The sequence below is a fragment of the Euphorbia lathyris genome, chromosome 3 (genome assembly GCF_963576675.1).
Source record: "Euphorbia lathyris chromosome 3, ddEupLath1.1, whole genome shotgun sequence".
Classification (NCBI taxonomy): Eukaryota; Viridiplantae; Streptophyta; class Magnoliopsida; order Malpighiales; family Euphorbiaceae; genus Euphorbia; species Euphorbia lathyris.
Genome location: NC_088912.1, coordinates 110,428,348 through 110,440,297, shown reverse-complemented (window position 1 = coordinate 110,440,297; position 11,950 = coordinate 110,428,348). Strand labels below are relative to the sequence as shown.

Genomic DNA, 11,950 nt, shown 5'->3' with positions numbered 1-11,950 from the left:
AAGGGGGTAAATAAAACATTTTATGAGTTGGGGAGATAAATGGACTAGTTGAGGGGTGAGAAATACGACTTTTATGTAGTTAAGGGGGTAAATAGGACATTCAATAAGTTGAGGGGTAAAATAACCAATTTGGACAAATTAAGGGGGCTGGAGAAACATTAGGCAAAAAAAAACTATCAATTCTCCCAACCAGAGTAACATACAAATTCAACCAATTCAGAAAAGAACATGTGTTATTAAATAATTATGTCACATTAACCAAAAAATAATAATTATGTTTACCTAACACATGAAATTGGAAGACTTACAGTTACTAATCCAAAAGATAATTAGATCAACAAATGAGCAAAATAAGAAGAGAACTTCGCACAATAATGTCAATCCATAATGAGAACCATGGCTCTAGAAATTTGCGTGCATCCTGCAGATAACGACATTGTAAGTGGACAATGGTGCTACAGAATAAGGAATTTTATTAGATGATGGGAAGAACCGTGCTAGAGAATTAAGGAAAATTAAATTGAAAGTAAATTGCCAAAGCCACCACTGATGAACGCATTCATTACAGTTTTAGAGGCAAAAAAATATTACCCATGGGTGAAGAAGAGGCAAGGACTGTGGTGCCGCCTCCACTGTGAGAAGATCAGTTTTCAGATTTCTTTGTCTTGAATTCAAATTCCTTTAAGAAATTTTCTTCCAATTCCTAATAAAAAAGATTCAATTTTTGAATAAAAAAACAGAGATAAATTTACAACCCAGAAAGTGAAAAAACAGAAGCTTACCAACATAGGATTATCTGCCAATAAAACGTGTAATCTGAATAGATAAAGAATGGGTAGATTGAGAATGTGGGTAATTATTTCGGAACCCTTTATCACCATGTTATGCAAAGTTAAGGAGAAAAGTTGTGAAGAAGAAGAAGAGTTACAGTATTTTAAGAAAATGCCACGTCGGCCATAGATATCTTCAAGAGAGATGACACATCAGTACTATTAACTACAAATTTAGCATATAGTATAGATTCCTTTTATATTTAAGCAAATAATATGTGGCAAGTTTGACTAGTCTTTTAGCTTTTTTTTAGCTTATATGGTCAATTGGTTATTAAGCTTTAAAATAGGTCAATAAAATTAGGCATAGTAGATTGACTCTCTCAACTTTGCAAGTGTCTAACCAGTTTTCAAAACTTGTTTATTTCGTATCACCAGCTCCCTAAAATTGTCCATAAAAATTTATTAGCTTCCCTGAACTTTGCAAATGCCTCACCAGTTCCCTAAATTTGCTTATTCTGTAACAACTAAATACGAAAACTTATTAAACCTAAATTCTAAAAATACATCTTCATCTATTTGTGAGGTAATTTTTTCTTCCCCTGCCTTTCAACCTATTATAAGAGTTAGTGTTGTAAGATTGAGATCGAAATAAGATAGTATATCCAATTCGTACATAAGATAGTATATTTTTTTTCCACATCCCAACATATGTTTGTGATTTGTTACGGATAAAATAATGCACGTGTGAAGTGTAGATGACAAGATTCATGACCGAGAAGATAATTTGATGAATTATTTCTCAAATTAACCCAATTTATCAATGTTAGGGGTAAAATGCTCTTGGCTTCCAAAGTTACGGCCAATATTGCACCATTTTAGACGTTAGGGGTAAAATTACTCCTGTCCCAAACGTTATGGGTATTTTTGCACTTTAATAAGAGTTAGTATTATGGTTTTTCTATAAATTTTATGGACAAGTTTAGGTAGCTCATGATACGAAATAAGCAAGTTTAGGGAGCTGATGAGACACTTGTAAAGTTTAGGGAGCCAATCTACTATTATGGATAAGTTTAGAGAGCTGGCGATATATTAAGCCATAAAATTATTTCAGTTTTGCTTTTGACCATAATAAAATCATTCATGGTGCCGAAATGATGGTATGAACTATTTGCAAGGGAACTCAATGTCACGTGTTAGTCGCACATGAAAAAAAATCATGTGGGAGATACATTGATTATGATTATAAATTTAAAAAAAATAAAATTAATTGGAGTTCGACCCATCTATCCTTCCTTGTACATCCCCTCTAACAAACAACGTATATAAAGAGCCAATTTTTATCCCTATCTCACCTCGTATATCACCTCTGTTAAACATAGTGGTAGTGTATTTAGGAAACCACAAGTACCTAATAGTACAATACTATGACAAAACTCAATAACTATTTAAATTATTCTGTGATCTTCATCTCGAGATTAGCGAACGGAGCGACTCATGCTATGGCTAGGCATGCTCGGTCCAATGCTAGTTTCTTTAGTGATTTTTCTATCCATGATTTGTTGGTTTCTATAGTTTGTAATAAATCTTTTTTAATTTCTTAATAACATTTTGTTTGGTTTTAAAAAAGAAACTATTTAAATTATTTAGGGTAAATTCCAAAAACAACCCCTGTGGTTTGATGTTGTTCCAAAAAAACCCTTGTAGTTTGTTATTACAAAAAAAAGGACTGTGGTTTGCGCCGTTAACCAAAAAACGGAAAATGACTTAACGGTATTAAAATGCTGACGTGGCACATGGTAAGGTTGGAAATTCGATTTTTTTTATTTTTTTTATTTTTTTCTTTTTCTTTTTCTTCCCTTCTCCCTTCTTCTTCCTTCTCTCCTCCTCCTTCTTCCTTCTCTTCTTCTCCTTCTTCTTCTTCTTCTTCTTCTTCTCTTCTTCTTCTTTTTTTTTTAAATTTCTGAAATTTTATTTTTTTTAATTTTTCTTTTTCTTTTTCTTTTTCTTCTTTTCCTTTCCCTTCTTCTTCCTTCTCTCCTCCTCCTTCTTCCTTCTCTCCTCCTCCTTCTTCTTTCTTCTTCCTTTTTCTTCTTCCTCCTTCTTCTTCTTCTTTTTTTCTATTCTTTTTTTTTAAATTCCCTTACTCGAAGAAATTTGGAATTTTCCTTCCAGATTTCGGAAAAAAATAAAGGAAGAAGAAGAGGGATGAAGAAGAAGAAGAATGGAGGAGGGGAGAAGAAGGAAGAAGAAGAAGAAGAAGAAGAAGAAGAAGAAGAAGGGAAGAAAGAGGAGGAGGAGGAGGAGGAGAAGAAGAAGAAGAAGAAGGAAAAGAAAAAGAAAAAGAAAAAGAAAAAGAAAAAAGAAAAAGAAAAAATAAAAAAAATAAAATTTCAGAAATTTAAAAAAAAAAAAGAAGAAAAAGAAGAAGAGAAGGAAGAAGGAGGAGGAGAGAAGGAAGAAGAAGGGAGAAGGCAAGAAAAAGAAAAAGAAAAAAAGAAAAAGAAAAAGAAAAAGAAAAAATAAAAATTAAAAAAAAAAAAAAAATCGAATTTCCAACCTTACCCCTGTGCCACGTCAGCATTTTAACACCGTTAAGTCATTTTCCGTTTTTTGGTTAACGGCGTAAACCACAGTCCTTTTTTTTTTGTAATAACAAACCACAAGGGTTTTTTTGGAACAACATCAAACCACATGGGTGGTTTTTGGAATTTACCCAATTATTTATTTAGCTTTTTATTTGAGAGGAAGTTGACTTAAACCCCCCCAGATCCACTCCAAACCCTGATTTCATGCTCTTCAATTCACTCGGATCTCTCCCTCAGTGCCACAGTTCATTGCCTTGCACAGTCTTCTTGTTTGGCCATCCTAGGTCTTTAACGCTCAGGAATTCTATACTTATATTTCTGGGTAAGCTCATTGTTGGAGCGACCAAATTAGTGTCCATAATTTTACAGTTGTGCATTTTGTAATTTAAGATGGAATTCGTCTGGTTCTTTTTTTTTTTTTTTTGAACTGTCGTCTGGTTCTTTTTAATTGCTTAATTTTCTTTGATCATTGGGATAATTCCAATTTTCTAATATAAATTGGACTCAATTCCTCTTGCTAAGAAAAATTGTTTTGTATGGATGTTTATAAATCGATAATCAGATAATTTCAAGTGAATTTTGTTTTACTTGGTATATAAGTGAGTCATAAAAATTAGTTTGACAAGTTAAATTTGTTGGTGTCAACACCTAACCGCGTTGATCTGAATCACGTATGGATGGTAATACTGCCTTTCAGGTTTAATGAACAGTTCTTTTCAGTTTCCAACTAACCAGGCTTAGACCATCTCCAACACATTTCATCAAATTTACTGCATCAAACCATGTTTTCATCATTTTCTCTCTCTGTTTTGATGTTGCTACAATGTTTTTACTCCAACCCATTTCATCATTATTAGAGTTAAATGATTTTGTATGGATTGATTATTAGTGTTAAATGATTTTTGATTTCTGGTTTTTATGTATATAAAATAAATGAAAAAGAAAATAAATAATATTATTTTATTAAATGATGCTCCATCAAAAAATTTGATGGAACATCAAATTTGATGATAAATGACCGTATTTTGATGCATACGGTTTGATGCTAGGTTGGAGATGGTCTTAGAGCTGCTATGAAGCACTGATACTTTCCGGAGGTCACCGTACGCGTATCCGATACTCCGGGTGAGGGGATTCCGCGGGAAACATACGGACACGCCTGGGAGTATCCCCTTTTTCTTTAAATGAGGGGATATGCGGGGACACACCAGGGACACTTCGGGGATATTTTAGGGTTTTTTTTTAAAAAAACTTCGAAAGTATAAGGGTTTTTTTTAAAACTCAAAAAATATAAGGATTAAAATGAAATAATCTCAGGATTACTAGTTTTGAACCCTAAACTAAAATTGAAAATCTCTTCTGTGCAATGCGATTGAACCCTAACAAAATTGAAATTCCTAAATCTTTTCCCTCATCTGGTCGAGTTCTTCTGTTAAGTGGTTCTGTGCAATCAGTTGTCTTCCTCGATTGCTTTGTTCAAGTCGACCCCTCTCATCTGGTGGATCTGCTTTGATCGAGTTTTTCCTCTCATCTGGTCGATCTGCTATGAATTAATTACTTATTAGTTAATATTATAGATGTTATTTGTGGTTTTATAATGACTTGAGAGTATTATTTCTGTTTTTATAATGACTTTGTGAATATGATTTGTGATTTATATATTTATGTATCTTTTGAATTTTCATTATAAATGATATATATATATTATTAATTATATATAAAATTTTCCGTATCGAGCCTACCCGTACCGGTGCTTCATAGTAGAGCTGTAATTCTGGTGAAAGTTGTATGCTCTTGGCTTGGAAAATGATTTTTCATTGTGATTGTTGTTTGAAAATCATGGAAGTTTCTTTGAATTATTGCTTAAATGAGAATGATAAATTTGGAGACCCTAAGAAGGCTCGTGATTAGTGTGGCTGGATTCTGTTTCCCTTTTTCGCTATTTGTTTTTTCCTACTTCATTTTGCTTCACTTAGTGAACTATATTTTGAAAGTTTTCCATAGCCCTAAGATGAATCCAGGTTTTAAATCATTCACAGTGTTAAAGGCATAAAAAGATGGAATTTACAGCTTGAAATGTAAAAACTTCAAATATGGGTTGACATCTAGAAGAGTAGAAGCCATGTATATGCTTGCATTGTTGTTATCAAAGAAATTAAATTGTCAGCCCTTGTTTCTGAATGGTAGAGAACTTTTAAACTTTGTAGCTAATTTTGATGACTTCATCTTCCAATAGTTAGGACATTAATTGAGAGCATAAGCTTTGAAGGCTTTTAATTTGTTCACTATATGTAGTGAGACCATAAAGAAATTATGTCTGAGGCTTCATATGTTTTAGACTTTTATCACCTTTAGATTTCAGAAGATTACTATGACTATTTTCTATTATTAGTAAATATGGTTTTTGTTTGTCGGCTTTTTATCATTTCTTGAGGTGCACTGTGATGCATACAAATGTGCCTTGCTTTACCTATTTGTGTAAGGAACATATTCTTGTTGCTCTTTGAGATGATATGTTCTTGCAAATGCTAAGTCGATCCTTTTGCTTCAACTGTAATTCTTACGTAGAGTGTTTCCGCAGGATTTGTGAGCTCTAATGAAAGAAGAAGCTAGTATTATCCCAAGTAATGAAATGCAAAATGGTGGTTCTATGCAAGCCCAATCCATCACATACAATTCTAAGGTTTTCAGTTTGCATAGCATCTTTACATTTTGTTGTGATGTGGGTGTAATTCAAAAGCAATTCTTCTCTTATTTATATTTTGTTTTATGGAGTTGACATTTGTAAAAAAAAACAGAAATTTCACATTGCAATTTGTTCGTTTTTTAGACATCCTTTAAGTTACTGGAGCTTATTTACAATGTAAAGTAGGTCAAAGAACTAATTATTAAATTGTAACATTTGCAGAAATTTCAAGATGATCTACAAGCAGCAGGAATCAAAATCAAGCAGCATGAGGATAACTTGAAAATTTTGAAAAGTCAATGAAACAAATTAGAAACCTCAATACTTGATCTGCAAGGTATGCTAAATTTTATTTTTTGTGCCTTTTCTAGAGGATTAGTTCTTCTTGAAGATTACTCAGGTAAGAAGTATTTGCATGTGCTGTTCACTTGGATAAAAGCACATCTAGGAACAAATTTATGTTGTGTAGTGTAATGGTTTTTAATTTAAGCATGGTAGCTACCTAACAAATTCAATTGAGTCACCTGTTTTTAATTCTTGGTTCTCCAGGTGCTTTAACTACTGTGGTGACAATGTTTAGATCTGTCATTCGTATATACTGTTTCCTTCAATGTTTTAGTTAATTTAATTAGAGAAGATATTTCAGTAAAGTTTTTGGTGATATAAACCGAAAATGATGTTGTTAGGAAACTGTTGTAGCTAGTCTAAATCAGAGTAAATTTATTTAGAAATTGTTATTTTCAGAATTATCATTTATTTAGGAAGTCTTAGTATTAGTAGAAATAGGAGTTTATTTTCAGAACTATTATTTAGGAAGTTCTAATTCTAATAGGATAGGAGTTTGTTTTCAGAATTTTTATTTAGGAAGTGTTAAATCTAATAGAATAGGAATCCTAGTTTAAGTCTGCCTTTTGTACTATTATAGAAAGGAACCATTTATCATTGGTAAAGTACTATTTGAAAAACAAATTCAGAGGTCAGGAGTTCTCATCATAGAGATCCGGGTTTCTCTCTAACGAGCTGCATTAATTAATTCTCATCATACTAGCTCGCAAGAAAAAGAAGTAAGATTCACTTCCTGATTTAAAGGTTCAAGGATCCGTAATTTGATCCAAAGTTTAGGAGCTTAACAAAGTGGTATTAGAGCGAGATATGGCTGAATCAAGTAATGTGGAAAAACAGTTTGAAGCCTTTTTGAGCTTCATATTGCAAAGACAGGCCAAAGGTGGAGGCCATGGTACTCAAACTAGAAATTATCACAACAAGGAAGGAGACTGGAGGGTGGACAGTAGAATACGACCGCAGAGGAGGTCTGCTTCCAAAATTCTCGAAACTGGATTTTCTAAGTTTGGTGGGTCATATGATCCCTTGAGCTGGTTGGTTGCATATGTGTGAGCATTTTAATAAGCATCAACACACTGTTGAAGAAGAAAATGTGGTACTAGCTTCCTTCCGCTTGGAAGGAGGTGCTGAATCATGATTCACAAAGAGAGGGGTAAACTGCAGTTGACATTGGAAGAGTTTCAATCCAAAGGTTTGGACCATCAATCCAGGATGATACAATTGGAGAATTGGTGAAAGTTAAACAGATAGGCACAATTGAGGATTAGGACGATTTGAACAACTACCGGCAAGGACGCGAGGATGAGCATTTCGATGGCAAAACAGGAGGTCGGAATATTCCTGAGTGGGCTGAAAGGCACAATAGTGGTTAAAGTAGAGTTGCATAAGTCTGCTGAATTGCCAAGGCTATATGAAAAAAGAGAAATTATCAAGATGGGACTGTTGGCCAACAGTGGAAGGACCGTTTAGAGAAACGAAAGACTAAGAGGATTTGTTATAATTATTACTAATCATATACATGAGGACATCAGTATGAACCTTTACTAGAACCAGATGATGAAGATCCTATCACCAACTGATGCTTTGGTGAAAGTAGCTCCAGTTATCATCTTTGTGCATGAGATCACACTCATTTTTGTAGGGGAAGGCAATGTTAAAACTGTTGTAGCTAGTCTATATCATAATAAATCGTTATTTTGATTAGGTTTAGGACTTACTAGTTTCATAATTGTTATTTATTTAGGAAGTCTTAGTCCTTGAGGAGTAGGAATTTATTATCAGAATTGTTATTTAGGAAGTTTTAATTCTAATAGGGGTATGACTTTATTTTAGAATTTTTATTTAGGAAGTTTGAATGATAATATGAGCAGGAGTCCTAGTTCAAGTCTGCCTTTTGTACTCCTCATTTGAAAAACAAATTCTGAGGTCAGGAAATTAATTCTCATTATAGGTAAGCTAGGTCGAAAAAGAAAAGAAGATTTACTTCTTGATTTCATAGTCAAGGACCCGTAACTCAATCCAAAGCTCAGAACTTATAGTGTGAGCAGTTTTTTTATCTCAACTTCCAGCCAGTGTTTCCGAATAAAAGGATTTACTTTTAGATGATAGAATTGTTTGGAGATTTTATGTGTATAATGATTTGTGATGCATAATATCTCTTTCCATTTTCATTTTTTTTATACTGACAAGTTTCCTTTAGTTATTCTTTGTAAGTATCACTCCGCAAGACCTCCTAGTGGTGAAAGTGAAAGCCATTCCTCCAATCAGAGTGAGGCAGAAACAGTAAAGCAGATTCTACAGCATGAAACTTCTACTGCAGGCATTCCGTGTCAGCTGACAACACATCATGGTACTCATGCACCTCAACTCGCATTCACTAACGATGTGCTTGGTATTGTTGCTACTTAGGGCAAGGTGGATGATGATTATCTTAGCAGGACAGTTTGAAGTTGCATGTTATCTGTTATTGATATTTACTATCTATCTAACATGTAGATTCTTCCTCTTCTATGAAATAAGTCTTATGATTAGTTTCCTTGCTGATATAGCATACTGTTCCTTGTTCTAATATAGTCAGTTAATCTATGTACTCCACAATTCCAAGAGCTCTTATTATTTTCAATCAGTGAAATGCCTCCGTACTTACTGCCACGCTGATCTTTGCTTTAAAGAGCTGCATGATAATGCAGTTGTTGTTAGTTATCTGCACTGTTTTCAATCTACTTTTACTTATTCTTTCTTAATTGCAGACTTCTTTCAGAGTACTTAGGAGTAGAGACAATGCTAGGAATTATTTGCAAGACTTACGAAGGTGTTAAAGCTCTTGAAACTTATGACAAGGAAGGCCATATAAATAGTGATTCTAGAATTCGAGTCTTTGGTACTACTATCGGACGGACTCTGGATGGTCGATTTCTTGTCATTTGTCTCGAAAATTTAGGGCATGTATCTCTTTCTTTTCTTTATTGCTGTTTGGAATTCAGCTCTTGAATTACAAACTTTTTTTCCCTTGTAGAACTTACTGTGGTGAATTTGTGGATGATGACCCTCAAAGAATGCTTGATCTTCTACAGCCAAAATTGCCTAATGGCGAGTGCCCACCTGGATTTATTGGTTTCGCTGTTAACATGATCCATGTGGATTACATGAATTTGTTGTATGTATCTGATGTATATGGCCTCAAAGAGACTCTATTTTACAGCCTCTTTTCTCGTCTGCATGTTTATAAAAGTAGGGAGGAGATGCTACTAGCTCTTCCACTTATAAGTGATGGAGCAATTTCACAGGATGGAGGGATTATTAAGCCTAATGGTTTCTTTTCCTTGGGGAATCGGTAAGTATTTTGCTTTCATTATTGACATGAAATTGTCTTCCAATTGGATCTAATGGTGAATTTCATTTGTTTACAATATCTCATTTTGTGGTATTTCGGAATTTTCTTTCTGCATGTAGGTAGTTTAAATGCACTAAGAAAGAAATGTCTTTCTGAATCGTGATAGATTGTAGAATTATGTATGTGCTATAATTCGATTATAATAGGCCACCTATACGGTTCATAGCATTAGCCTATAACCTTCCAAATTCAACTCATGATATTTGGTGCATGGATTTTATTTCCCCCAATTTTTGTACAACTATCATACAAAGGAAAAGAAATACCTATTTTGTCTAGAATGGTCGATTCAAAGGGTGAGCCTTGGCGCAACGGTAAACATTGTTGTTGTTGTGTGACCGAGAGGTCACGGGTTCAAGTCTTAGGAGCGACCTCTTGCCAAAAAAATTGGCAGGGGAACGCTTGGAGTTGTATTTTGCAGATTTCAACAGCATTTGCTCTCGCTTCAGATGCAGGGAGGACAGGATAGGTTCAACCCTAGATGATATTAGAAGGGGGAATCAAATCCTTATCAGGATAGCAACTCGGAAAAGTCTTCTATTCCGTTATCGTTTTTGAATGGGCTACGAATTTCTTTTCGATCTGTGGTGTGCAGTAAGGACCGGTTCGTATTAGGAGTAGCAAATCTGCCATTTTTTTTCCTTAAGTTCTTTCATAAACCCTGAAGTTTTTGTATTATGTGAAATTATTATGGGTTTTTCTTATTGCATACTTTTTGATTAATTTGGATAAATAATTTACTAGTTTTTGAAAGTGAAATTGATTCTCAATAGTGCAACGATTGGACTTTAATTAAGTTTTGGTGTTACAATTAAATTGAATAGATAAAAAAACAATTGGGAAAAACAAAATAAAAATATTGATAGAAGATGTCAAAAGTTAGGTATAAAATCGTGACTAAGTGATAGCATATTGATAGCAGATGTTTAAAGTTGATCAAAACTGATTATTTATCTAAAATAAAGATAATAATGTCAAAGAAGTTATTTTTTAAATCGTGTATTTGTGATTAAAAAAACTAGTAATTGCATCAAACAAGTTATTTTTGAAATCGTGTTGTGACAAAAAATATAAAAACCCCAAATTGAATTTCCTTGTAATATTTTCTAAATCATGTATACGAGATAATGATAATCTTGTAGTAAAAAAAAACTTATCCTAATTATCTTAAAAACATTATTACTCATAAAAGAAGAGTTTATAAATCTAGTCTTGTCTCATTTTAACCTTAATTTATCAATATAACTCTTCACTTCAACAGCTATCATCTTTTGCAGTAAACTGAGCAAACATTTCTCCTCATGTTCCTCTTTCTCAGCGTCTCCGCCTTCTTCTCCTCCCTTCTCCGCCACAGCAGTTCCCAGAACCAACCCATCCCCCGGTGGACACAAAGTCCACACTGTCTCAGGCACCCTACTGAAACAACTATAATCCGTTCGTACACCCAAACACAGCCTCTTCGCTCCCGAATCAGACCTAGACTCAGATGAAACGTCAAGACTCATCTTCTTGACCGTCAAGTTAGACTTGGATGATGCAGACAAGAACTCGGCCTGGCGTTTTCTCTGCAAAGTAGATTTCCAACGATTTTTAATGGCATTATCAGTCCGGCCAGGCAAGAGTCCAGCAATTGTGGCCCATTTATTACCGTGAATAGCGTGCGCTTGAACAATGGTATCATCCTCCTTTGTAGTAAAAGGTCTGTCCTGAACCTCTGGCGAGAGTTGATTAAGCCACCGTAACGGGCATGATTTTCCTGAGCGGCCATGAATTCGGGTGCTTATGAAAGTCCAATTTCTGGGGCCGTGTTGTTTAACTAGCTTGATTAAAGTATCATCTTCTTGAGGACTCCATGGCCTTCGATACAATCTCCACCATTGAAAGAAGCCATGAATGGAAAAGTGAGAAGAAACAGGGGAAAGAAAGAACTATTTTTTCTTCTGGAGACCGGTATAAAGTTTGATTAAGCTATTCTCCCCTCCTTTTTATACACATATTACAATTCTGATTAGGGTATTTTGGACATCTTTGCAAAGACAATACACTGTAATAATTTTTTATTATTTTTTTCAAATTTTTTAGCCTATAAATTAGTGTTATATATTTGCAATCATTATTTTTATTAAGGAATATGTTGATGTTATGGTATGGAATATTTTTAAGAATATGG

The 11,950-nt window shown here is 34.0% G+C and overlaps 2 long non-coding RNA genes and 1 pseudogene across 2 annotated transcripts; 1 reads left to right on the top strand and 2 right to left on the bottom strand.

The window, feature by feature from the left end:
- Window positions 1-259: 259 nt before the first annotated feature.
- Window positions 260-908, bottom strand: LOC136222906 (uncharacterized). The gene is made up of 3 exons (XR_010685735.1): window positions 783-908; window positions 592-703; window positions 260-421 (listed from the first exon to the last, which is right to left on the bottom strand). It is a non-coding gene; the product is annotated as an uncharacterized lncRNA (long non-coding RNA).
- Window positions 909-4,747: 3,839 nt separating this feature from the next.
- LOC136222049 (uncharacterized) lies at window positions 4,748-9,174 on the top strand. Its single transcript, XR_010685477.1, has 5 exons — window positions 4,748-4,892; window positions 5,940-6,041; window positions 6,267-6,381; window positions 8,587-8,736; window positions 9,137-9,174. It is a non-coding gene; the product is annotated as an uncharacterized lncRNA (long non-coding RNA).
- A 1,823-nt stretch (window positions 9,175-10,997) lies between these two features.
- Window positions 10,998-11,671, bottom strand: LOC136222874 (transcription factor MYB73-like; annotated as a pseudogene).
- Window positions 11,672-11,950: the final 279 nt, after the last annotated feature.